Source organism: Nyctereutes procyonoides, unplaced genomic scaffold (genome assembly GCF_905146905.1).
Source record: "Nyctereutes procyonoides isolate TBG_1078 unplaced genomic scaffold, NYPRO_anot_genome, whole genome shotgun sequence".
Lineage (NCBI taxonomy): Eukaryota > Metazoa > Chordata > Mammalia > Carnivora > Canidae > Nyctereutes > Nyctereutes procyonoides.
This window is the reverse complement of record NW_026575126.1, coordinates 23,573,467-23,600,675: the sequence shown is the minus strand read 5'-3', so window position 1 is coordinate 23,600,675 and position 27,209 is coordinate 23,573,467.

Below are 27,209 nucleotides of genomic sequence, written 5' to 3'. Positions count from 1 at the left end.
ATCAACCTGAACTTCAATAAGCTGTGCTACTGGTTTTACCCAAAGAGTTTCTCTATTCACTCATTTCATAAAATGTTCTTGGGCACACACTGACTGTTGATTGTTCTAACCCTACAAGCTGAGTGTTTTGAGATACAGAGATGAAAGCAACAAGCCCTTGCTCTCAAAGACTTTAGTTTAGGGTTAGGCAAGTAAACACAATGAGCAACAATTCCAAGTTCTTTGACCACACCTTACTGATGTGAAGGTCAATGTAATAGGTGAAAGCAATGAGTGCTGAAGTAGCACGTACCTCCCACAACTTCCCAGAGGAGAAATATGTTTGCAATGTTCAGGAACATAATACATTTCCAAAGGTGCATAAAGACAGTTGTGTTGCTCGGTCATCGTTTTCTTCATTCTGTTTCAGTGTGAAAGTCATAAATTGATTTTTCACCAAGATAACAAAATAAAAGCAAATAAAACCTATGAGAATTTGACAGTGAGTGACTCAGTAATCATACCATGTGGTGGCAAGATCTGCTTGCAAGTTCAAATAATTTGTACTCACTCCAAAAGATTAGTTACATTCTGCCTATGAGAAACATGCTTGATTCTTATGCATGAGTGATATCAAAACAGTTCCAGCTTGCTTTGTGGGAAAACATCCACATGGCCCAGTTCCAATGGCATAAAAGTTCAATCCCTTATCAATAGTATAAAAACAAGTCTTTAGTATCAGTAGGGTTTTAGAGTTTATATAATTAAAATAACATCCAACACTTAATTTTTGTTATTACTCTAACTGGATTCCTTTTATTAATTATATTTTCTCACAATGTACTACTAGTATAGCCAGTTTTTATTATGGGATGGGGGAAGGTACTTTGGGTACTATGTGACTTTAAAAATCCTTTGCTTCAAACTCATGAAGGAACTATAAATGAGGAAACTCTCCCATTTTGGCAAAACAGATTCTCAGTGGTTGAAAATCCAAAGAGGTAGGTACATCAAAGAACCACATCTATGACTGGGAAAATTAGACCTGGTTTTCCTTTAAAAAAAATTTTGGGGGGGCACTTTAGGCAAAAATTGTATTAGATACAGAAAGAGGGAGGGAAGAAGGGAATGAGGAAGGAAAAAGGAATGGGGGAGGGGCAAAGAGTGGGGAGATAGGAAGGGGAACAGTTCAGAAGATAATATGAAAAGGATGAGTTTTATGAGGTGAAGAAAAACATGAGTTAAAATTTTGGCTTTACTTCTAGAAGAAAAATATTGCTTCACCTGCTTTTTAAGCAATAGAGAGACCTAGAACTTTATTTGTTAATAATATGAGATCTGAGATTTGCCTCAAAATAATGCAGAGAAAAACAAAACAAGAGGCTGGAGTGTGGCTGTGGCTGAGTCGACCATAGATTAATAAGCGGTGAGGCAGAAGGATTTGGTATTTTATTCTGTCTACTTTGTATATTTTACATTCTCTATAATAAGTTACTTTTTAAAACATATTCAATAGAGAATACATCAAGATATTTGAGTTTTGCATAGTGCTCAATAAGGAGAAAAGAACAGAAATAAAGGGGAAAATAGGAAGGAAAGGAAAAGAAGAAAAGAAGCAGGACTAAATAGAGACAACAGAGTCGGTGAGAGGTATTAAGAGATAGAAGATAACAGGTTCAAAAGTGGTATGTTCAACAAATGTATGGCTTAGGATTCGTTCAGATGCAAAAAGCACAAAACCCAAAACTGCAGCACTTTTAACAAGATACACGGGGTTTTGTCTTAGAGATTCAAGAGGAAGGAGGCAGAGCAGCCCTGGTTTGCTCAGCGGTTTAGCTCCGCCTTCAGCCCAGGGTGTGATCCTGGAGACCCGGAATCAAGTCCCAAGTTGGGCTCCCTGCATGGAGCCTGCTTCTCCCTCTGCCTGTGTCTCTGCCTCTCTCTGTGTGTGTGTCTCTCATGAATAAATAAGTAAAATCTTTAAAAAAAAAAAAAAAAAAAGAGGAAGGAGGCAGGCAGAGCTGTGGTGCCCTGCAATGTATGGTCCTTCCCCTCTGTGGCTTGCTCTGTACAGTTTGGATCCTCATTGTCCTGCCATGCTCCGGGGTGGTCACTAGAACTCCAGCCACCAAGTCTATACATCTGGTCAGGAGAATGGGACTCAGGCCAATGCCATTGACTACAATTGAGTCCCATGCCCACTCCCAGCTAACAGAGGGTTAGAAAACAGTATTTTTATTCTGGGAGGCGACATACCCAGCTAATATTGGAGGAAGAAATGAAATATTATTATTATTCCTTTCTCATTATGGAGAAAGAGCAAACATTAGGAGGCATCTGGCAGTCTCCACTACATCGAGTATAGTTTTTAGTCAAGAGATTAAGTTGTCACATACATAATTCTGTCGAAGAGCTCACCCTTGCCCCATCCCTTGACTGCCACTACCCGTCACTGTTTGTCTCGCCCTGTTTTATTTTTCCCATAACATTTACCATTACCTGAAATCACTTTGTTTGTTTACATGTATCTTGTGGTTGCCCCACAGAAAACAGGATCAGTCCTCCACCAGCACCACCAAAGTGGTTCAGATGTCCAGAGTGATGAGGACACACGTGTATCAGAAAGGTCCAAAAAGGGTTTATTGCTCACATGCTGAGGCCTTCTGGAAAGAATAGGGCAATTCAAAATGGCCTGACTGAAGCCTGGGACAAATGGCTCTGGTGTTCATTGTGGTTTGTGAATAATGCCGGGGTTAGAATTCTCCTGGGCTTCACTGGGATTTCTGGGATCTGAACAAGGGAGGGAGTGCCCAGACTTTCTTACCCACTTGTCCAGAGGTGGGCAGAAGGGAAAAGGGAGGGCTGGAGGTTGAAAGCTGTCAGCAGTCAAACATCAAAAACAGAATCAGACTAGTTTATTGCCTGTCTCCACTAGAATTTTAACTTCTGTGAAGTCAGGGGCCTTATCAGTCTTGTTCACCTCCATATCTTCCTCATCTAAGACAGTGTCTAGTGAATTTGGAATTCAATGAATATTTGTTGATACAAATAAACTCACTGCAACGTTTATAAACTCTTCATACAATGCCATATTCAGCAGAGTTATGGAACACCTACTCTATCCTAGTGACTTTATGAGATCTCAGGCATTCCATGACTGAGTAAGATACAGTCACCATCCCTCAGAAGCTTCAAATCCAGTTTGGGAAAGGCATTAGCCTTTCCTGGGGCCAGGTGGTAAATGTTCTGCCAAATGAACAGAGGGCTGTCAGAGAAGGCCAAGGAATTCTGGTTTGACCGTCATGTTTGAGTTTCCTCATCACAGGGTACAAGGAGGAAAGCTGGAGTAAAAGATGGCTGGAAAGATAAATCTCTACTTTCATTCGACAAGCATTTATTGAGCACCTTACTATGTGCCAGCTATTACACCAGACCCTGGGAAACTGGTTTTTGACACAGATGGAAGTTGCAGTGTAGTCGGGGAGACTCAAGTTTATAAACTCTTCATACAATGTCTTGCTGATTTGGTAATCAGCAGCCTGTTGAAATTGTGGAAGTAGATGAAATTGCTTTCCTGTATCCCAAGAATTTCATAACGATGATGATGTGTTTCCCAGCAATTGGAACAGTGAAGCACTGGTTTGCCAGTTTTTCTAACACAATCCGGATCAAGACAATAGTCCCTTTGTGATAGGCTCTCTGTGTTTCCCTGTTGTTTTCACTTTTTGTCTCATTCTGTTTTCAGTGAAGAGAAAAATCAAGCCAAGAAACAGAAAAAAAAAAATTCCTTTGTGGCACTTTTATCACTTAGAAGGGTCTCTGTCTTTCCCTAGGAATATAAAAACTATTTTAGAATAGAAAGGTTGAGCTGGAATACTTGGTTTGTTGTCTCAGATAAAATTTATGTGATTCTCATTGCCCTTTGAAAGCTTGATTGGCCAGTAATTTCTTCACTGATGGCTTCATTTGTTTTAAAAGGAACATTATACTTCAAGAGGCATGGCCGGAGTTGCTACTATTGGGATCATATTACCAAATACTCTCCCGTTTCCTTCTCCTTTCTTATAAGATACTTTCCCAGCTCTTTACCTGGTGAATTCTTTTTTTTTTTTTTAAGATTTTATTTATTCACTCATAAGAGGGAGAGAGAGGCAGAGACACAGGCAGAGGGAGAAACAGGCTCCACGCAGGGAGCCGACGTGGGATTCGATCCCAGATCACCAGGATCAGGCCCTGGGCTGAAGGCGGCGCCAAACCGCTGAGCCACCCCGGCTGCCCTACCTGGTAAATTCTTACTCATTCTTTAGCTCTGAATCCCACCCTGCCATCTGAATCTGAGTTGAGGACCCTGCCTATATTTCCCCACCACTTAGCATATTTACACACTTGTCAAGCTGTATTGTAGTTACTTATGTGTCTATAACCCCAGTAGAGTATGACTTTCATGAGATGAGTAATAGACATTGGGTTTGTCCTAGCTTTTTGGACAGTGATTGACTCCTTGCTGGGTGGACAACTTATGAGCCCCCATTCGGTCCAAAACTGTCTTCGGTTCTGGTTTGATTATTCTATCTTTGGTTGTACCTCCAACATTAGCACAGTGACTGGCATATAAAAGGAACTCAATATTTGTAGAATAAACCAAGAATGAGTGAACCCATAGTTATAGTGTCAAAGTAAATTGACTGTGATTCATTTTTTCTTATTACCTTTACTCTGATTCCGACCAGATTTTATTACCCTTGAACATGTTAATACACATCAACATTAAGCAAGCAGATTATTACCCATATCTTTCCTGGAATCACATTCCGAGTAATGAAGAAAGTACAAATGGGCAAAAAGTAGTGAATTAGTCCTACTAAAGCCCCAGGATTTCATACAGGGGAGTGAAAGGGAGAAGGAAGTTGTCACCTTTACAGTAACTTCTTACATTTCAGTAATAATCTTCCACAGTTGCCTCTTCACTTTACTATATACAAAGAAAAAACAAATTTTAGGTAATTAGTACAGCTAATACACAATATAAAGTTTAAAGACTGTTGGGATAAGTCTGGAAGTTATGTGGTAGGTAAATCTATAAGTGTTTATGTCCTAACCTGAAATAGGACACCACATGGTACCTGATGCAGCCTGGCTAAAAAATATATCATATTTCCACCTGTGTGAGTGTGTGTGACTAGGGTGTACATTTTATTTACTATTCAGGTTAATATTAATCATTTTAAAAATAACAAAATCACTTGAGGACAAGGTAGTTATATATACTATAACACAGCCATAGTAATTAAAATTGTTATAAAACAGATTTTTCACCTTGTAACTCATAATCGCTTAAGAAGTTTCTTTTTTTTTTTTTTTGATACTTCAATATGTTGTTGGCCCATGTTTTAAGTTAAAAGACCACATTATATTGAAGGGGGCCCAGGAGATGATAATTTTTTTGTCATGATAGAAATGTTCTATTTCTTGATTGAGGTGGTAGTTATATGAGTTAATGACACTTAACTGTACCCTTTTAGACCTATGCATTTTATTTTATATAGAGGATATCTCAATTTAAAAAAATAGAGTACTGGGGGGAAAAGACAGATTAGTAAGTTCATAATACTTTTATTAGATTCCTTTTTTTTTTTCTGATTTTGAGCTGATGCCCTCAACTTGAACACTGAAGGAAGTTGTTCTTTTAAAATTCTTTAAGCCTTGCTGCTGCGTGATTTTTATGTTATAATAACAAATCTTGGCAATAAAAGGCTGCAGGTCTCAAGTATCTTCAAATGGCACCAACTTGTCTGTGTGAGTAGGATTTTAACAGAACTGAAGAAAACCATTCCTTCATTTAGGAGAAGTTGTTTTTAGCCTACCATTTCCTGTTAATGTAAAAAAAGAAAGGAAATATGATTGGTACAAGCATACTTCATTTTATACAGATTAAAGAGGGGTTATTCAAATACTTTTTAATGTGCTAAATAAACTATTTCAAATAATTTTGTGGTGACTTCTTTTCTAAGTGAGGGATCTGTAATGATGTGGGCTGTCTACCATTTGTACATCAATCCTTAGATGCACATATTTTCACATTTTAACAACTCTGAAGCTGGGAATTTTTCTACCATGGATGGCACCTTGCATTGGCCATTGACCAGGCAGCAGACATCAACATGGCTTGCACATGCATTAACTTGTATGTTTTCCTTAATCACATGATTTCTGGTGAGATCATGAAAGCAGCAGACTCAAAACTTGCAAAATGGCAGAGTGGGCATTAGTAATTTGGAGAAAATCTAGAATCCTAGCATTAGTGGAATGACTTATTTAAAAGAAATGCTGTCTCACGGATGCTCTTGATGGAATAAAGGATGATATATGTGAAAAAACATAGACACTGATGCTGTGAGTTGATACGTAGATTCACAGCTGTCAGACACAGAACGTGAGGCAGTTTCAGGAATGTTTTAACCAATTTTTTGCTTATATCTTCCTTTTTATGTATGCACAACAGTGGTATTTGATAATGAACATCCAAATGGCCTAAAGAAGCTTTTTCAAGAAGCATTAAAAATTCCAAGTGATAAGAGAATGAGCCATAGTATAATTGGCAGCATATTTTTTGGCAGCATATTTTATTTTTAATGGTACATAAAATAATGTCTTATCTTACAACTGATGGCATCTTAGATGCTCTTAAAGCTGATCTTTGCAATTTTTGTGTGTTGGTTTTTCAGCCAGGGGAGATGAAAGAGCAATCAGGAAAGAATCTTAAGTGTATGGTAACAATAATACTATTTATTGAGTAGTTACTATAGGCCAGTGTTATGCTAAGTGCCTTATGTGTATCATTACATGTAATTCTCCCCAAAAAGTCTGAAAGTTACCATTGAACTGACTTTTATCAGTTCAGATCCATTAAATAACATGTCTTATGTTATGATTGCAAAGCTGAATTTGAACTTAGTTTAGACTGATCCCCAAAGTTCTTGACCTTTGTGTAGTAACTTCTTCCCCTGCCTCTACCCCTGAACACCACTCCTGCTAGTCTTTTTTTTTTTAAGGTTTTTTTTTTTTTTAAGATTTCACTTACTTACTCATGAGAGACACACACACACACACACACACACACACAGAGAGAGAGAGAGAGAGAGAGAGAGAGAGAGAGGCAGAGACACAAGCAGAGGGAGAAGCAGGCTCCTCACAGGGAGCCCGACGTGGGACTCCATCCCAGGTCTCCAGGATCATGCTCTGGACCAAAGGCGGCACCAAACCACTGAACCACCCAGGTTGCCCAGGTTTTAATTTTTAAGTAATCTCTACACCTAATGTAGGGCTCAAACCTATAACCCTGAGATCAAGAGTCACATGCTCTACTGGCTGAGCCAGCCAGGCACCCCAGCACTCAAACTAGCCTTACCGGTTAACTTGCTTCAAGCTTATGTACTCCTTGCTTGCTGACCTAAATCTCTTGGTCTGTAGCACAACTAACTCACTTTCCTGGAGGTTTGCAGACCACTGGCCTTAAGGAGTGAAGGACGAAACTACTCCAGAAGGTAAGGCCTGACTACGTTCAAAGACAGCTGTCACGGATGCCCCCAACTCGGTTCGCGGTCGTGTCAACACACACCTAACCGCCTGAGCGAGCCCCTGCTTCTCCTGCAGCAGCTCCCTCCTTTCCCCATGCCTTCCCCTTTTACACCCTCTGGCTTCCCCTGGACAGAGAATATGGTCTTTGAGATATTAGTCCCCCACCTTCTCCGGCTGCCAGCTTCCTGAACAGAGCAACCTTTTCTTTCCCACTATCACTTGTCTCTCCAATACTGATTTTGGAGCTGCAAGCAGCCCAACCTGAGTTTAGAACCAGTTCTCGTCAGCTGACAGCCCTACCCCACCATCCCCAGAAGTTCAAAGTGAAAGCTTCGGGGGGTGGGGGCGGGGGCGGGGGCGGGGGCGGCATGAGAGCCCTAGCGGCGTTCAGCTCTGTTCAGATTGTTCTGGAGCTTTACCCTGACTTGGCAGTGCAGCTCCTCCTGCAACTGTGTGGTACGTCCCGGGATCCTACCACCACACCACGCCACCGTCTTTGCCTTCGCCAGTTCTTTTGGGACTGCATCCCGTGCAAGTGCAACAAAGAGCACACTACCGTCACTACCGTCACAACTCGCAGTTCTAATACATGCGCGCATTTTTTAAAGAGATTTTATTTATTTATTCATGAGAGACACAGAGAGTGAGAGAGGCAGAGACACAGGCAGAGGGAGAAGCAGGCTCCACGCAGGGAGCCGATACAGGGCCCGATGCAGGACTCGATCCCAGGACCCCAGGATCACGCCCCAGGCTGAAGGCGGCGCTAAACCGCTGGGCCACCCAGGGATCCCCTGCATGCACGCATTTTTCTGGATAAGACAGCACTTCCCACATCCCTGGAACGGAGTCTGAGCCGCACCGGGTGGCGCAGCCCGCCCCGCCGCCGGGGGGCACCTGCGCCTGCGGCGTGAAACCACAGCAGCGCTCCGCTATGGGCGGTTTCCCCTCGGCAGTTTCGCTCTCCCAGGCCAGCCTGGGTCGGGAAGCACGCGGTGCCCCTCCTGACGAATCAGCAGACGGTCCAGAGTCACCTGACGCTGCGTCCGCGCTGACGTCACCCCCGGCTCCACCTCCCGGCGCGGCGGCCGCGCGCGTGCCGTGGGCGCCGGCGCGGTGAGTCCGGCCCAGGAGGGTCCTGAGGGTGAGTCGCAGGCGCGCCGCTTTTCTTGCGGCTCTCGCGTTATAACTGCTCCATGTTATTATTAGTCACCTCTCGTGCCTAATTCATAAATTATATTTTTATCACAGGAATGTCTGTGCTGGGAAAAGCGCGGTGTGTCGGGGGCTCGGGGGTGTCGGAATCCAGGCCCGCAGCCGAGGGGCGCCCGCCCTTTGCCCTCAGCAGCTCGCGGTGGGGAGAGCGAGCTGCGCGCACAGAGCACAGGGCGCAGGCGCCAGGGGCCTCCTCGGTAAGCGTCGGCCCCTCAGGCGTGAGCCCCTCAGCCTGTGACCTCGAGGTCAGGGGCTGGAGCCCCGCCCGCCCGGGGCGCGGTGCTCAGGCGGGTCCGCTGCAGCTTCCCGCCCGCTCTCCCTCAAATACATAAATAAAATCTTTAAAACAAAAACCGAAAACACAGGACCACAAACCTGCTGGGTTTCCCTCGGAACAGCTGTTTCCCTGCAAGCTGCCTGCCCACCTCTGAGAACTCCCGTTTATTTCCCCGACTGTAAGAAGATGCAGATTACAAGACCATTTCGAAGAACTTCGCTGGTTTGAAAATTCATGGCTTCTGCACAAATTAAAGCCATCCACATATTGCGTGAGTCATACGATGTGTAAGGAAATCTGGTGGCTTTCCTGGCCAGTTCCACCCCCAGTTTCTTTGGTAATAGGTCATTTATTTCGTAGAATTCAGATTTAGTAGGATTCAAGCGATAAGCTTAAAATTACAACAGTTTTGCTCAGTGGTAAGAATTTTTTTTTTAAGATTTTATTTATTCATGAGAGACACACAGAGAGACAGAGAGAGAGGCAGAGACACAGGCAGAGGGAGAAGCAGGGAGCCCGACGTGGGACTCGATCCCGGGTCTCCAGGATCACGCCCTGGGCCGAAGGCGGCGCTAAACCGCTGAGCCACCCGGGCTGCCCAAGAATTTTTTTTTAGACTATAAAATATTCATGGATGAAATAGAAGAAATAAGTTGATGCTAAAAACCTTATCTCCAGAAACTATCTGAAGATACCTTTTTTACCACAAGACTTGTGACTCAGGGAGGGAAACCCGCCAAATTCTGCAGAGTTCTCGTTCTTACCCCAGAATATATCCTTGAAATGGAAGTCAACTCTTTAACATTAGGCAATAAGAAGGAGGCTGAAGTGTCCTGTTTTTCCTTATGGACTATTGATTTCAATCAAATTTTAATACCAAAATAGAATATATGATTACTCCCCCCCCCCAAAGTGATGACCTTTGAAATATATATTAATAAATGATTTGAAATTACTTAAAAAACTATGTATTCCATCTTAGGTGATCAATACAATTCTATAAATTAAAAATACTCTAATGAAAATGCTGACTTGGAAAAACAAAACATGCAATGTGATTGGAAAATTACGATATTATTAAGTATTTCTTCCAAAAGCAGTACGTTATTTTTCCAACAGAAGTGGAATTGATTTGATAAACTGCCTTCAATTAATAATGTATTTGAGGAGAGCCTCCTGAACATTTTTGTTTGTTTGTTTACCGGTGTCGGATAATTACCTGGAGCAGCTATTTCTTACCTCAGTATTAAATACCGGTTGGAATGTTTGATAACTTTCTATGATGTCTAACTTGCTTACACTCAGGAAGGACATTATTCAGGGAGTAGTTTGCCTCCTGTGTTCATTGCTTTGGATAACATTTTAACAAAAGGAAATCAAGGAAAGGAATGAGACTATCTTTACTGAATATTAATTATTCTACTGCCTGAAATGTTCACATTAACAGACGGAAGCCACAGAACCGCAAGCATGAATAAGGGCATATCTGCCTACCTATATGTGCTTACACCAGGAAGGGCTTCCCAGCATGACTTGCTGATTCAGGCATAGCAAGAACATCATCTGCAAGAACAAGGTGTGCCTTTCAAAATCCATCAGGGTGAACCCCTGGCTCCTCACCTCCATATCTCCAGGCATCGAGGCATCTTAGTTACTCATATGTAGTAAGGCCCAGATACAGTGCTAGTTCCAATAGTACATAAATTAATTGGGTGTGAGGGCCAGGAGGAAGCTGACTCTCTGTGTGTCTCACAGGAAGCTAGTAGAAGTGATGTCCCAAGCACTTAACACTGATGCAGCTTGGCCCCCGACCAGTCTCTAATGAACATTAGGCATAAACATACTGGCTACAGCAAAGCACCCTGGTTGAGTGTTACGACCAGAGCCTGTGTACTTTATAGGTTACAGATACATTTTAAAATATATTATCTTCACTTATATGTGGAATTTAAGAAACAAATGAGCAAAGGTGGAGGATGGGAGAAAGTGAGAGGCAAACCACGAAACAGACTCTTAACTATAGAGAACAAACTGATGATTATCAGAAGGGAGGTTGGTGGGTGGGGGAATGGGTGTAATACGTGATGGAGATTAAGGAGTACACTTGTAATGAGCACCAGGTGTTGTATGGAAGTGTCGAATCAGTATATTGTACACTTGAAACTAATATTACAAAACTAATATTACACTGTTAACTGGTATTTAAAATACATGTATCTTTTCCCACTTAATCCTCAAATATTTATGTAGGCATTATTCTTTTTCTAATTTATAGGTGAGGAAATGGAGGTTTGTTTACAGAAGTTAAGTTGCAGTAGGTCACACAACTAACTAGTAAGTGGTAGAGCCTAAATAAATTATGGCTGCTTAACACAACAAGTTTTATTCTGTAATTTCTCTTTCATTATCAGTGCTAATTATCAGGATATGAAACTCAATAACTTTAATTTTTTAAAAGTCTTATGGATTCAGAAACTAGAAAATTAAAACTGACAAAAGTGTTGATTCGGTATTTCAACTTCATGTTATTCAAATCAGTTACAGGTCATTCCCATTAAATGACTTTTTTCTTGGCCTATGGAAATGTTAACGCTAGCAAAAGAAATATGTGAACATTTTCAATATTTTTGTGAGGCTCTTCAGTGCTCTCAATTTCTGCTACTGTCAGCATGTTAATTTGTATTGAAAAATATGAATCAAATAGCTGACTTCCTGGATGAAATTTATCCTACGAGTTTAATCTCAGTAAGCAAGGCATGAAGTCATTGAGTCTTTCATAGGGGGACTAAAAATTGACTTATCCCGGAGAGTAGAGACAAAGTTCCTGTTCAGAAAATTCCAAATAATTTATGTAAATACTCGAGGAGATAGAAGCTAGCTCCTGACTCCTTAAGTGTGGGTTTTGCATAGTGACTTCTATCCAAAGATGACAGTACAGAAGGGGAGGGGGGGAGGGAAGTAACTTTACAGTGGAGAAATTTGACAGATACTGCCTTAGCCAGGTGATCAAGCTTAGCATCAATTGTGATTAGTCATATGATTAAAATAACTTTCTGAGGTCTTCCTCCCAGAAGCCATAACCTCAGTCTAATCATGAGAAAAGCACCAGACAAATCCCAGTTGAGGGACATTACACAAAAAATACCTGACTAATACTCCTCAAAATGCCAAGGTCATGGGGAGCCTGGCTGGCTCAGTCACTAAAGCATGCAACTCTTGATCTCAGTGTTGTGAGTTCAAGCCCCACGGAGGGCATGGAGCCTACTTAAAAAAAAAACAACAACCAAAACTGTCAAGGTCATCTAAAACTGAGAAAGTCTGAAAAATCCTCACAGTGAAGAGGAGCTGAAGGAAACATGATGACTAAATGTTATGAAGCCTGGATGGGATTCTGCAACAAGAAACAGCAGGGCTCAGTTAACTCAAAATTCCTAAAGAAGCAGATAATACAAATGAGACTGCAATTCCTCGAAGCCACCCTTGTTCTGAGAAAGCTTACCTCCAAGATCACCCCCTACACACACATACACACATATGCAGTTATCCTCTCTCATTTTGCTTTCACAGCCAAGGTTCTTATAAGGAAAGCGCAGACTTAACAGTCTCTACTTCACTTCTCATTCATTCTTCAATCCAGTGCAATCATGTGTCTACCAACAATGACTCAGAATCCAAATCCAGTGAGTCCTTTTCAGTTTTCACTTACGTAACCTGATACAGATGAAATTATTGATCACTCATTTCTTTTTTTTTTTTTTAAATATTTTTAAATTTTTTTATTTATTTATGATAGGCACACAGTGAGAGAGAGAGGCAGAGACACAGGCAGAGGGAGAAGCAGGCTCCATGCACCGGGAGCCCGACGTGGGATTCGATCCCGGGTCTCCAGGATCGCGCCCTGGGCCAAAGGCAGGCACCAAACCGCTGCGCCACCCAGGGATCCCTGATCACTCATTTCTATAAAACGTCCAGTCTCCTCACCACAGTCTCTCCTGTTCTCCTCTTACCTTTTCTTTTCCTTTGCTAATATTACAGGATATCTCCCCTTCACTATTTTTATTTCTGCCTTTTTAAACTTGATAGAACTTGAGCTTCTTGGACTGGAGAAGGGTCACTTGAGTAACCCTCTTAGTTATGCAAATATAGGATGAGTAGACACCCATCACTCTGGAATAAGGGACTTTTTTTTTTTTTTTTTTTGTCTTAACAAACTGTTTCTTTCATTGGTGTGTAGAGCTGGTCATTAGGGAGGAGATGACACAGTCCCTGTAAGAAACCTAGTGCCTTCTTGCAGAGAAGACATCAGAGCCCCATACTCCAATTTCTATGATTCAAATGTAGGAAACCTGTAAAGGGTCTATCAAGGAGTCCTGACCAAAGTCTGCTAGAAAGAGAATTAACCAAGTATTCCAAGAGCTGAATGGACCAGGGAAATAAGACATGCCAACACAGAGACTCTGCTGCCTTTGCAGGGCCTTGGGGGTAGTAGCCTACCAAGAATGGTCTCTGATTGCCACAGTCCTATGGGACTCGAAATGCAAGCTCCCATGGCCACCAAAGCTAAGCAATCAGGTGGTATTCCCTGGGTAGCAGTCATAAGAACCAGGGCAGTCATAAAAACTAAGGCAACAGATGCATGTAAAGCCTCCCTCCAGGAGACGCTGGTACTTTGGAGCACAGCACAGGGAGAGCTTGAAGATAGAATCTGTGGAAACAATTATAATCTATGCCTAGATGGGTGTTTAATTAGAAACCTCCTTCCCCTCAGGCTGCAACTATGATCATTAGCTATTTCATAGTCCTCCTTCACAGAGAGACCAAGCTCTTGGGTCTGTCACCTCCTGCTGTGCCCTGGGGGTAGTACTGTTTAAGAAGCCTTTCTTCCTCAGTTACAGTCCTGTAGGACGCACAAGCATACGCCCCGTTGGCTGCCAGAGCCAGGTAATACAGAAGTGACCCATGGCAGCAGCTGCAAAACTTGAGATACCAGAAAGGGGTATGAGCTCCTTTCTATAATACAATGGGAGCACAAGCTGCCCTGGCTTCCAAGCCAGGTGGCCAAGACAGCCCCTGGGCTGCAGCCACAGTAAAGCACACTTCCAGGAGATGCTGCTGCTCTGGATCCTGGAAAGGGGGTAGGGCAAAGGGGGTACCTGCTAAAGTCCATCCCAGAGAATTTTCCAGTAGGCACCTACATGTGTGTGTAAATTAGATGCCTGCCCTTCAGGGGTGCCTGGGTGGTTCAATGATTGAGCGTTTGCCTTTGTCTAGGGTCATGATCCGAAGGTCTTTGGATCAAGTCCTGCAACAGGCTCCTGGGAGGGAGCCTGCTTCACCTTCTGCCTGTGTCTCTGCCTCTTTCTGTGTGTCTCTCATGAATAAATAAATAAAATCTTAAAAATAAATAAGATAAAATAAAATAAAATCTTACCTTCAGGCAGATGCTTTAATATGAGCTTTCTTTATTTAAGCCTGGGTGCTGTTGGCTGCCTCTGACCTAAGTCTGGGGCTGGGTGAGTTTGATGTTTTGGGGGTCCATCTCTCAGGTGTAGGTCTTACAAGTTAAGTTACCTGATTAGAGGGTGCAAACCCTTGGTCTCTGGGGGTGAGGAGGCTTTGAATTTTCCAGGCTTTGAGTTTTCTTCTGGTTGTAAGTCAACATGCTGAGGATGGAGGGATTTATGGGGAGATTCTGTGCCAGGCTTTCCTATCTGCTTCAGTGCGATTTTCTCCTCATTTGCCCAAAATGTAGTCATCACTCAGCTACACTTTGGGTTTTTTAAAGAGGGATTGTTCCATAGGTGGTATTCTGTGGGAGGAGGTGAGTTCAGGATCTTCCTACATTGCTATCATGAACTGGAACCAGAAGCCAATTCCATAGAAGAGAAGGGAACTTTTTCAGACTTATTTTATGAAGGCAGCATTACCCTGACACCAAAACTAGACAAGGACCACAAGAACATGAACATAGATGCAGAACTTCTTAATGATATATTAGCTAACCAAATTCAACAGTACATTAAAAGGATCACACACCCTACCCTGATCAGTGTAATTTATTATAGGGCTGTAACAATGGTTTATCATCTATAAATCAGTGTGATACATCACAATAATAAAATGAAAAATAAAAATCAAACAATTATCTCAGTGGATGTAGAAAAAATACTTAACAAAATTCAATATCCATTTGTGATAAAATCTCTAAATAAAGTGGGTACAGAGAGAATGTACCTTGCAGCTAATATCATACTCAGTGGTGGAAAGCTTAAATCTTCTCCTCTAAGATCAAAAATAAGACAAGGATGCTCACCTCCTCATTTTTACTGAGCATAGTATGAGAAGTCCTAGTCAGAACAGTTAGACAAGAAAAAGAAACACAGGGCATCCAAGTTGGAAAAGCAGAAGTAAAATCATCAACACTTACAGATGATATGATATTATGTATAGAAAACCCCAAAGATTCCATCAAAACACTGAAAGAACTAATAAACTCTGTGAAGTTGAAGGATACAAAATCAATGCATAAAAATCTGTTGCATTTCGTACACAAATAACAAGCTAGTAAAAAAAGAAATTAAGAAAACAATCCCATTTGCAATTGCATCAAAAAGAAGAAAATATCGGGATGCCTGGGTGGCTCAGCCGTTGAGTGTCTGTCTGCCTTTGGCTCAGGGCGTGATCCCGGGGATCCGGGATGGAGTCCTGCATCAGGCACCCTGTGGGAGATCTGCTTCTCCCTCTGCCTATGTCTCTGCCTCTCTCTGTGTGTCTCTCATGAATAAATAAAATTTTTTTTTAATAAAAAGTATCTTTAAAAAAAAAGAAAAGAAAATACCAGGAATAAATTTAACCAAGGAGGTGAAAGACCTGTATACTGGAAACCACAAAACATTAAAGAAATTGAAGAGGGTACAAAAAATTGAAAGATATTTTGTGCTCCTGGATTGAAAGAATTAATATTGTTAAAATATGCATACTAATCAAAGAAATCTACATATTCAGTGCAATCCATATCAGAATTCCAGTGACGTTTTTCACAGAAATGGAACGAATAATCTTGAAATTTGTATGGAATCACAAAACACCCTGAACAGAGGCATCTGGGTGGGTCAGCCAGTTAAGCGTCTGACTCTGGATTTCAGCTCAGGCCAAGAACTCAGGTTGTGAGTTCAAGCCCCAAGTCAGGCTCTGTGTTGGGTGTGGAGCCTGCTTAAGATTCTCTCTTCCGGGGCTCCTGGGTGGCTTATTCAGTTAAAAAGCTGCCTTTGGCTCAGGTCATGATCCCTGGGTCCTGGGATCAAGCCCTGCATTGGGCTTCCTGCTCAGTGGGGAGTCTGCTTCTATCTCTATCTCCCTCTGCCCCTCCCCACCACTCATTTTCTCTCTCTCTCAAATAAATAAAATCTTAACAAAAAAATGACCATGAATAGCCAAAAAAATCTTGAGAAAGAACAAAGCTGGAGGCATTATACTCCCTGATTTCAAACTATAGTACAAAGCTATAGCAGTTAAAACAGTATGGTACTGGCATAAAAGAACAGACACAGAGAATGGAATAGAATAAGGAGCTTAGAAATAAAACCACACATATGTGTCAATTAATTTATGACAAAGAAACCAGGAATATACATTGGGGAGAGGACAATTTAATAAATGGTGTTGGAAGAAGTGGACAGGCCACATGCAACAGAATGAAACTGGACCACTACATTCCCACACAAAAAAATCAACTCAAAATGGATTAAAGACTTGATCTTAAGAGCTGAAACTATAGAACTCCTAGAAGAAAACATAGGCAGTAAACTCCTTGATGTAGATCTTGGAGATGATTTTATTTTTAACTGGCACCAAAAGCAAATAAACAAGTAGGACTACATCAAATTAAAGAGCATCTGTACAGAAAAAAAAAAAAGATCAACAAAATGAAAAGACCACCTATTGAATGGAGAAATTTTTAAATAAATTATAAATCTGATAAGGGGCTAATATTCCAAAATACATAAAGAACTCATAAATAATAGCAAAAACTTTCAATCCAATTAAAAAATTGGCAGAATATCTGAATACATCTTCCAGATGCCCAACATCACTAATCATCAAGGAAATATAAGTCAAAATCACATGTTAGAATAGCTATTACCAAAAAAGACAAGAAATAACAGGTATTTGCAAAGATGTGGAGAAAGGGAACACTTGTGTGCTGTTGGTGCAGCTACTATGGAAAATAGTATGGAGGTTTCTCAGAAAGCTAACAATAGAACTATCTATCATACAATTCAGTAATTCCACTTCTGAGTATTTATCTGAAGAAAAGAAAAACACCAATTTGGAAAGGTATACACACCTCCATGTAATCTGCGGCATTATTAATAATAGCCAAGATGTGGAAACAAGCTAAGGTCCACTGATGAATGGATGGGGAAATTGTGGTATATATTCACATATAATGAAATATTATTCAGCCACTAAAAAGAATGAAATCTTGCCATTTGTGACAATTTGGACCTCAAATGCATCATTCTAACTGAAGTCAGGCAGAGAAAGAAAAATACCATATTATCCTTCTTATATGTAGAGTCTAAAATATAAATAAATAAATAATACAAGCACAGAGATATGGAGAACAGATTGGTGGTTGCCAGAGGTGGGAGGCAGGAAGTAAGAAAAAGGGGTGAAGGGGGTCAAAAGGTAGAAAACAAATTGAAGAATAATAAAATGCTATTCAAAGCTAATGGTAAACATAATCCCAGACAGGTGGAGGAGGGCCAGATGCAGAGCCAGAGTGAATAAGCTATTTGTAGTCTGGTGATTGGATTTGAAAAGGAGTAGAGCTTCCCAATGACCATTTTAAAATCACTGCAGAGACTGGTCAAAGAGTTGGGAGCAAGAAATCAGCATTGGTTCCAATGTCAGAGTGCTTTGGAGAAAGTTTTTGCTGGAGACCAGCAGGGGTAAAAAGATTTAAGTTTAGCTGGGGTCCTGTGTTAGCCAGATGGTTCCAACTGCTGGTGAAAAATTCATCTAATGTTTTGTCATTTGGCAGCTATGGCAGAGCCAATCTCAGGCATTAGGGAGAAAACTTGTAACTATGCTGATCTAGTAGGAAGTAAAGGAAATGCCAGGAAAGTTAGAAGGCGACACCCCTGGTGGAGAAGCAATGTTCAGTAGCATTTTTGGCTATTTTTTTTTTTTCTTTCAAACTACAACCAGATAGAGAACTCAGTGGAATATCTAAGAAGAACCAGGGCAATCTGTTTTACTGCTGGAAGATCAAGAATGCAGAAGGAGGAGGCCTGAACTAGAAAATTGGTGGAAAAATAAACAAAATAACTTATTCTAAGCCTACCTCTTTGGCTCTTTTCTTTCTCCTTGAGAATAATGTTCTACAAAAGAAGTTAACTGATAAGTGCTAACTGAGCAGTATTTTGAGTATCTATTTCTATAAATAGTTCAAAAGGAGCAGAAATCACAGTAGGTTGGAGCCACTGAGGGAATAGTGACTGAAACTTGTCTTCAGGGATAGGTAGGATTCCCACTAAGTGGAAAGGAAGAAACAGGAGAGGCTTGCTAGGTAGAGGACCATGCCATGTACAAAGGAGGCAGGAAGCACAAGGCCACTATTACTCGTAGTTTAAGCAGATGAGAAAAGGTTCAGATAGACTAAATTGTCAAAGGATACACAGCTCCTATGTTACTATACTGGAAATTAAAGTAAAGGTACTTGATGTAAAAGCCTACATTTCTTCCCTCAGAAAGAAAGGAAAAGAAAAAAGACAAGACTGGTGCGGGGATACTACCCTAGGCACTGAATTCTCTTCTTGGATCTTAGATCTCAGCCATTACTCTGCAGCCAGGCATCTCTCCAGCTTGCTGGCAATTCTAGCTGCCTAACTCATATCTGGCAACTGCAGCCTTGCAGAGACACACAGATAAGCTGAAAAACAAAAACAGAAAAGGCAGCAATAATTCTAATGCAACTCTATGGTACTGTTGTCCCCTATCAGACCAACAAGCACATCCCAACACCATCCATCAGACTGCGGGACCAGTCTCTAATGGTGATACCCTATGGACTGAAACAAAGATAGTAGACTTACCATTTCCAGGCCTCTCTCCACTTGATGCCTGGAAGAGGACAGACCCACAAAGCCCCCACTCTTGGGTTGAACCTGTATCTGAAAAAGTATGGAAACTGCTTCCTAACATGGACTCAATTTATTTTTTTTATTTTATTTTTTTAAAAATTTTTTTAAATTTTTTATTTATTTATGATAGTCACACAGTGAGAGAGAGAGAGGCAGAGACATAGGCAGAGGGAGAAGCAGGCTCCATGCACCGGGAGCCCGACGTGGGATTCGATCCTGGGTCTCTAGGATCGCGCCCTGGGCCAAAGGAAAGCGCCAAACCGCTGCGCCACCCGGGGATCCCGGACTCAATTTATTAAACAAAACATGTGATCGCATTTGTAAATTTGTGAAGGTCACACCAGTCACACAAGTTTTGGTCTTTCTGCCTGACACATAAATATTGCCATTTTTTAAGATGTACTTCACCTAGATAATTCCATCCAATCTGTCACCTTATTATCTCTGAGGGGGAAAAAATAGGTATGCTATTTTTCTTCTAACATGTATTAAGAAAAAAAGCACCTCTTGACCTCCAGGAATTGGCCTGCTACTATCAGCTAGGCCTTGGGGCTCTCCTGTCGAACATCAACAATTTCACAGAACTTCAGCATCAGACAAGGCTGCTTTGTGACCATGGTAAGTCAGGGCAATAAAAGCCACTCCATAGTCATGTCTGCACACAGACATAACATAAACATTGTGCAAGCCACAGAAATTACTCAACATCCTTCTAACCTGCCTAGTATGAATGACTGGTGCTTCTTTGCCAATAGCCTATTCTCCATTTGATCTTCTCTCCTTGAAGATAGATTTATTAAGATACCCAATCATGGAATTACCTGTCTCCTGACAAAATCCAGCCCTAAGCACAGCCCCATTTCCTCAAACTCTCCCTAAATTGTGTTAAATGATAACACAAACCCAAGTCCTATAATTTGTCATGGAGACACCCCACGAGTTCCCCATGGTATGCATTCTTCCTTTCTGCCATGAGTACTTAACCCCAATTTGTTCACTCACAAGTATGTTTCTAGTAGTCTTTGGAGGGCAGTGGCAGTATGTTCTCCTATATCTAAGTAAAATACTGAATACATATGTACTATTATGTAATTATGTGACTTTAAGAATGATAGGAAGTCACATGGACACCTGATGTACATTGATATACAGCCAGTATCTACCAACTAATTAAGCATTGCTTTTTTAAAAAGATTTTATTTATTTATTCATGAGAGACAGAGAGAGAGACAGAGACATAGGCAGAGGGAGAAGCAGGCTCCATGCAGGAAACCCGATGCAGAACTTGATCCTGGAACTCTAGGATCATGCCCTGAGCCAAAGGCAAAGGCTCAACTGCTGAGCCACCCAGGAGTCCCTATGCACTGCTTTTTGTTGTCTCTTAACTTGTCTTATTTCACTGTTTTTTTTTAATAGTGTTTAATTTGTTATATTTAAACATTTATACTCCCCAAAGGATTCTCCTGGATCTATCTGGACAGAAGGAACTTTTGATTTGCTTGTTTTAAATAGGTATGTGATCATATATAGCTCAAATACCGCCTCAGAAAGCATGTGCTCATGGGGTGACATTTATAGCATGTAGTACAGGATGGACACAGCACCTTGTTGTTAAAAGACTCAGATGCTGAACTCATCCTGCAGAAGCAGGAACCCACGGTTCCTTTCAGTATTATTGCTTGTGTTATATCAACTCCTTCTCTGTTTTCTCCCATCTCAGTAAAGTCTACAGACAATATCTTTGTTCAGGTGTATTTTTTGTGGAAAGTGGAGATGAAACAAGTTTTGCCTCTGAGTTCATTCTATAAATTGTGGGAAAGTGTTTGGGTTTTTAGAGGCTACAGAATTAGCAATATGTTTTGATCTAATTTTATCTAGATTTTCAAGGAGAGGCTTTCTGTTGACACCTGGGTTGTACACATAATCTGAAAAATATGTTGAGACTTTTTGAACTATAGTGGAGAATGGAAGTGGCTGTAACTACACTATGGACTTTTTCGGAATGGACTTCTCTTTTCAATCCTTACTACTCAAAGTGGGATTCAAGGTACAACAGCGTTGGCATCAACTAGAAGCTTATTAGAAAAATAAATTCCTATCAACCCCAGGATCAACCATGCACAAACCCCAGACCTACTGAATGAGAATCTGCATTTGGATAAAACTCTTGTGCTCGCTTCGGCAGCACATATACTGAATAAAACTCTTGATTCTTTGTAAGCACAATGAGAAGAACTGTGAGTCTGGTACTTTACCTCAGTCATCCTTGAAGGAGAGAAAGGATAGAAAGAAGGAAGGAAGACCATCTTATTTTGAAAGCTCTTATGCTAGGTTATCAATAAATGAGTTTATGAGGTCTTTAAACATGAGGAGATAATAAGGAAATATTTTAAATTAAAATTCATAAATACTATGTAGTCCATAAATGCTTTTTTTGTTTTGTTTGTTCTTAATATCTCATATTACTGTCACAAAATTTCTCACAACTAATTTTTTAAATATAAGTGCTATTATGATTGAAATCATCTTTTTTTTATTACTTACTTTGACATAAAAATGCTGCCAACTTTGACCTAAAAAAATAAGGACATCAATATTCCTTCTTAGCTACCCAGATCAGCACTGCAGTTTTTACATATTATTTCCCTTTGATTTAAGTTTCAGGATATTATTAATATTCCCTACCGAAGTTGGTCACCAACTTTCACTCATCTTGTTTTGGTAGGAAGTTAAGTTGCCAAAATAAATTGTATTAAGTCAATATTCACTTTATAATTTTGGCTCCCTTAACATTTTGGAACAAAATCATAAGCACCCTTCAAAATTGTTTTCAGGTTTTGGTAAATTTAAGAAATGCTAGAGGTCACAATGACATTTGATAATGAACCTTGTGCTGAAGTAATCCTGTTGATATAAGTACTTTGAGAATTCTGAGTACTGTGCTGGCTCTCATCCTCCTTAGCAAAGATAAGAGAATGTTGGAAGTGCTCACACTCCAGTGACCTTAAGAACACAGTAAACAGAGAGCACTAGTCTGCTGGGGTAAAGATTTACTTAAATTTCATTGCTCTTCTCCTCAATGTTTGCTGAAGAGAAAGAAGTTCCCCAAGATATTCGACTATCAACTACAATGTTTTTGTTTATTTCCAGGAAATAAAAAATTATGTGAGGACCACACACTTTAGAAATCATATTTGTTATAGGAAATTATATTTTTCCACTGAATCTGTAGGATGTTATTATTTAAATGTTTGCTATTTAAATAATTTGATAGATTGCTTAGTATTTAAATATAAATTGCTCAACATTGTATAAATGGAATCTACCAGACTTGTACAGACTACCTTCCCTCAATATTTCATGTGAAGGGTCTCATTAGTCAGACTCCAGCCTTAACTTTCCAATAGCAGTCGCTGAAAATATAGGGGGCCCCAAGTAGATACAATTCCAAACACATCAGAAAGCCTCATTCTTCCACAGAAACCATAATTAGGCAATTCTTATTTATCATTAATGTATTGAAGACTTTCCTTCCTCACAATTAAATAATATATATATGTGTGTTTTTTTTTAATTTTTATTGGAGTTCAATTTGCCAACATATAGCATAACACCCAGTGCTCATCCCGCCAAATGCTCCCCTCAGTGCCCATCACCCAGTCACCCCAACCCCCCGCCCACTTCCCCTTCCACTACCCCTTGTTCATTTCCTAGAGTTAGGTGTCTCTCATGTTTTGTCACCCTCACTAATATTTTCACTCATTTTCTCTACTTTTCCTTTATTCCCTTTCACTAATTTTTATATTCCCCAAATGAATGAGACCATATAATGTCCTTTTCTGATTGACTTATTTAACTCAGCATAATACCCTCCAGGTCCTTCCACGTGGAAGCAAATAGTGGGTATTTGTCATTTCTAAAGGCTGAGTAATATTCCATTGTATACATATACCACATCTTCTTTATCCATTTATCTTTCGATGGACACTGAGGCTCCTTCCACAGTTTGGCTATTGTGGACATTGCTGCTGTAAACATTGGGGTGCAGGTGTCCCAGCATTTCACTGCATCTGTATCTTTGGGGTAAATCCCCAGCAGTGCAATTGCTGGGTCGTAGGGCAGGTCTATTTAACTCTTTGAAGAACCTCCACACAGTTTTCCAGAGTGGCTGCACACTGGCTGCACAGTGCAAGAGGGTTCCCCTTTCTCCACATCCTCTCCAACATTTGTTGGTTCCTGTCTTGTTAATTTTTACCATTCTCACTGGTGTGAGGTGGTATCTCATTGTGGTTTTGATTTGTATTTCCCCGATGGCCAGTGATGAGCATTTTCTCATGTGCTTGTTGGCCATGTCTATGTCTTCCTCTGTGTTCTGTTCATGTCTTTTGCCCATTTCATGATTGGATTGTTTGTTTCTTTGCTGTTGAATTTAACAAGTTCTTTATAGATCTTGGATACTAGCCCTTTATCTGATAGGTCATTTGCAAATATCTTCTCCCATTCTGTAGGTTGTCTTTTAGTTTTGTTGACTGTTTCTTTGCTGTGCAGAAGCTTCTTATCTTGATGAAGTCCCAATAATTCATTTTTGCTTTTGTTTCTCTTGCCTTCATAGATGTATCTTGCAAGAAGTTTTTGTGGCCAAGTTCGAAAGGGTGTTGCCTGTGTTATCCTCTAGGATTTTGATGGAATATTGTCTCACATTTAGATCTTTCATCCATTTTGAGTTTATGTTTATGTATTGTGTAAGAGAATGGTCTAGTTTCATTCTGCACGTGGCTATCCAATTTTCCCAGCACCATTTATTGAAGAGACTGTCTTTTTTCCAGTGGATAGTCTTTCCTGCTTTGTCGAATATTAGTTGACCATAAAGTTGAGGGTCCACTTCTGGATTCACTATTCTGTTCCATTGATCTATGTGTCTGTTTTTGTGCCAGTACCACACTGTCTTGATGACCACAGCTTTGTAGTACAACCTGAAATCTGGCATTGTGATGCCCCCAGCTATGGTTTTCTTTTTTAATATTCCCTTGGCTATTTGGGGTCTTTTCTGATTCCACACAAATCTTAAGATAATTTGTTCCAACTCTCTGAAGAAGGTCCATGGTATTTTGATAGGGATTGCATTAAATGTGTAAATTGCCCTGGGTCACAGTCACATTGACATTTTAACAATATTAATTCTTCCAGTCCATGAGCATGGAATATTTTTCCATCTCTTTGTGTCTTCCTCAGTTTTTTTCAGAAGTGTTCTGTAGTTTTTAGGGTATAGATTCTTTACCTCTTTGGTTAGGTTTATTCCTAGGTGTCTTATGTTTTTAGGTGCAATTGTAAATGGGATTGATTCCTTAATTTGTCTTTCTTAAGTCTCATTGTTAGTGTATAGAAATGCCACTGATTTCTGGGCATTGATTTTGTATCCTGCCACACTGCCGAACTGCTGTATGAGTTCTAGCAATCTTGGGGTGGAGTCTTTTGGGTTTCCTATGTACAGTATCATGTCATCTGCGAAGAGGGAGAGTTTGACTTCTTCTTTGCTAAATAATATTTTTAAACACCAGCTTGAAAATAATGTGTTCTGGGGGGAGAAGGAGAGTAAGGCTAATAAGTACAGCATAAAGTAAGTGTTTCAAATGGTTTATAACAAATTTTTAAATCCAATATTCTAAAGTCAAGGAGGGGTGTTGGTTCCTTTTTTGGGCAATGAATCCAAGAAGGTTCTCCAGCAAGGAATTTCGATCACTGTTTTCCCTTGAAAATCTCGATTCTTTATATTAAGCTACTGTTAAAACAACCATTGGGAGCACCTATTCATATGGTTTTATCTTAAGGAAGCTTTTTACTGATGTATATCATCCAGAAGTTTGTACAAATTACATAAATTTTACCAAATGAACTCACCCATGTAACCAGCACTGAGATCAAGAGACAGAACATTGCCAGAATCCCGAAGCTTCCATCCTTCCCCCTCCCTGTCGTTATCCAGCCTTTGTCTCTCTCCAAGGTGTAACTGTTAACATCATAGATTAGTTTTGCCTGTTTTTTGAAACTTATGTAAATAGCATTATATGGTATTAACTCTGTTATCTATCTTCTTTCACTCAACAATAACATGAGTTCATGTTATTCACCCATATTATTCCTAGTAATTGTAGTTCATACATTCTCATTGCTATGTAGTATTCCACTGTGGGAATAGATAGGGAATGCGTTTTCCATTCTAGTATTGATGACATTTGGATTGTTTCCAGTTCAGGACTGTTATGAATCATGCTGCTACATATATGGTTTCAAAGCCAAAGTAAAATAATGAGTTTGAATAAGGAGAAGCTTGTCAGATACTTCGTTTTCATCATGAGTTTCCTCTAAGAAAATGAAGCTATTGGACTAGAGAGAGCAGAGTTGAACCTTAGAGGTTAATATTCTGTAATCCTAAAATATCATACTAATACTTTCTTCTTCTTATAAAAAGTAGTCAGCTTATCAACTCCATTAGTTTCCATTGCTGCTGTAACAAATCACCACAAATTTGGTGGCTTAAGGCAACACGGATTTATTCCGTTACAGTTCTGGAGGTCGGAAGTTCAGAATGGGTCTTAAGCAGCTAAATCAAAGCATTGGCAAGGCTGCATTCCTTCTGGAGACTCTAGGAGAGACTCTTCCTTGCCTTTTCTAGCCTCTAGATGCTGCCCATGTTCTTCATCCCACAGCTTGCAGCCAGTAACCCATCCCTGCCATCTGCACCTCTGGTCATGTATCCTGCCTCCTTCCCTATATAGATCTTCCTCAATTTATGATGAGATTATGTCCCAATAAGCCCATCATAAATTGAAAATAAGTAAAAAATTCATTTTTACACCTAATCTATTGCACATTGTATCTCATCCTAGCCTACCCTGAACATGCTCAGAACACTGAATTAATCTACAGTTGAGTAAAATCATCACACACAAAGCCTATTTATTATTAATAATAAAGTGGTGAATACCTCATGTAACTTATTGAACCCTGTACTTAAAGTGAGAAACAGATGGCCAAATGGGTACAAAATGGTTATAAGTGTATCAGTTGTTTACCCTTGTGATCACCTGGTCAACAGGGAGCTGGGGCTGCCACCACCCAGCATCATAAGAGAGTATCATACCACATATCACTAGCTGGGAAAAGATCAAAACTCAGAATTCAAAGCACAGTTTCTATTGAATACATATCGCTTTCACACCATTGTAAGGTTGAAAAATTGTAAGTCCAACCACTGTGAGTCAGGGACTATCTGTAATATAAGAACTCTTTTGATTACATTGGATCCATCTGGATAATCCTGTATAATCAAGATCCTTAATCACATCTGCAAAGCCCCTTTTGCTATGTAAAGTAACATTCACAGATTACAGGGATTAGAATATAGATATCTAAGGAGGGCCATTATCAGCCTACCCCAACAATTCTCTGAAATCATGTTCTGCTACCATTTCACCATACATTTTGTCCTTCCTGCCTCACTGAAGGAAAGCAGAAACTCAGTGCCCTTTTATTCTGTGATTTCAGCCCAAAAACATTTATAACATAAATTCCTGGAGAGTAGAGAGTGACCGCTGTATTACTGTTTCTGCACCAACCCAATAATAATCTGATGCTCAGTCGGCATTCAGTGACTATTGGTTGGTTGACTGAATTCATGAAGAACTATTCCCTACATCCTCACATCTCCCTGATAGGTAAGAAGCAGCCACATTACACTCATGGACCTGGGGATGGGTGCCTGCAGCTGTACTTTCATTCCATAGTCTGGTCTTAACCTCCATTTCCTCATCTGATAAATGAGGTGGCTGGCACAGGTAATATCTAGAGTACCTTGCTATCACTATTCGTGTTCCACATTTTAAGTGGAAATGATACTTACAATATACTGTAAAATGAAAAGGTGAGGATTCAAAATTCTGTAAATGGTATGATTCAAACTGACTGTAAAACTATGTACCATACTAACATAAATGGGGAAACCGGATTTGGGTATT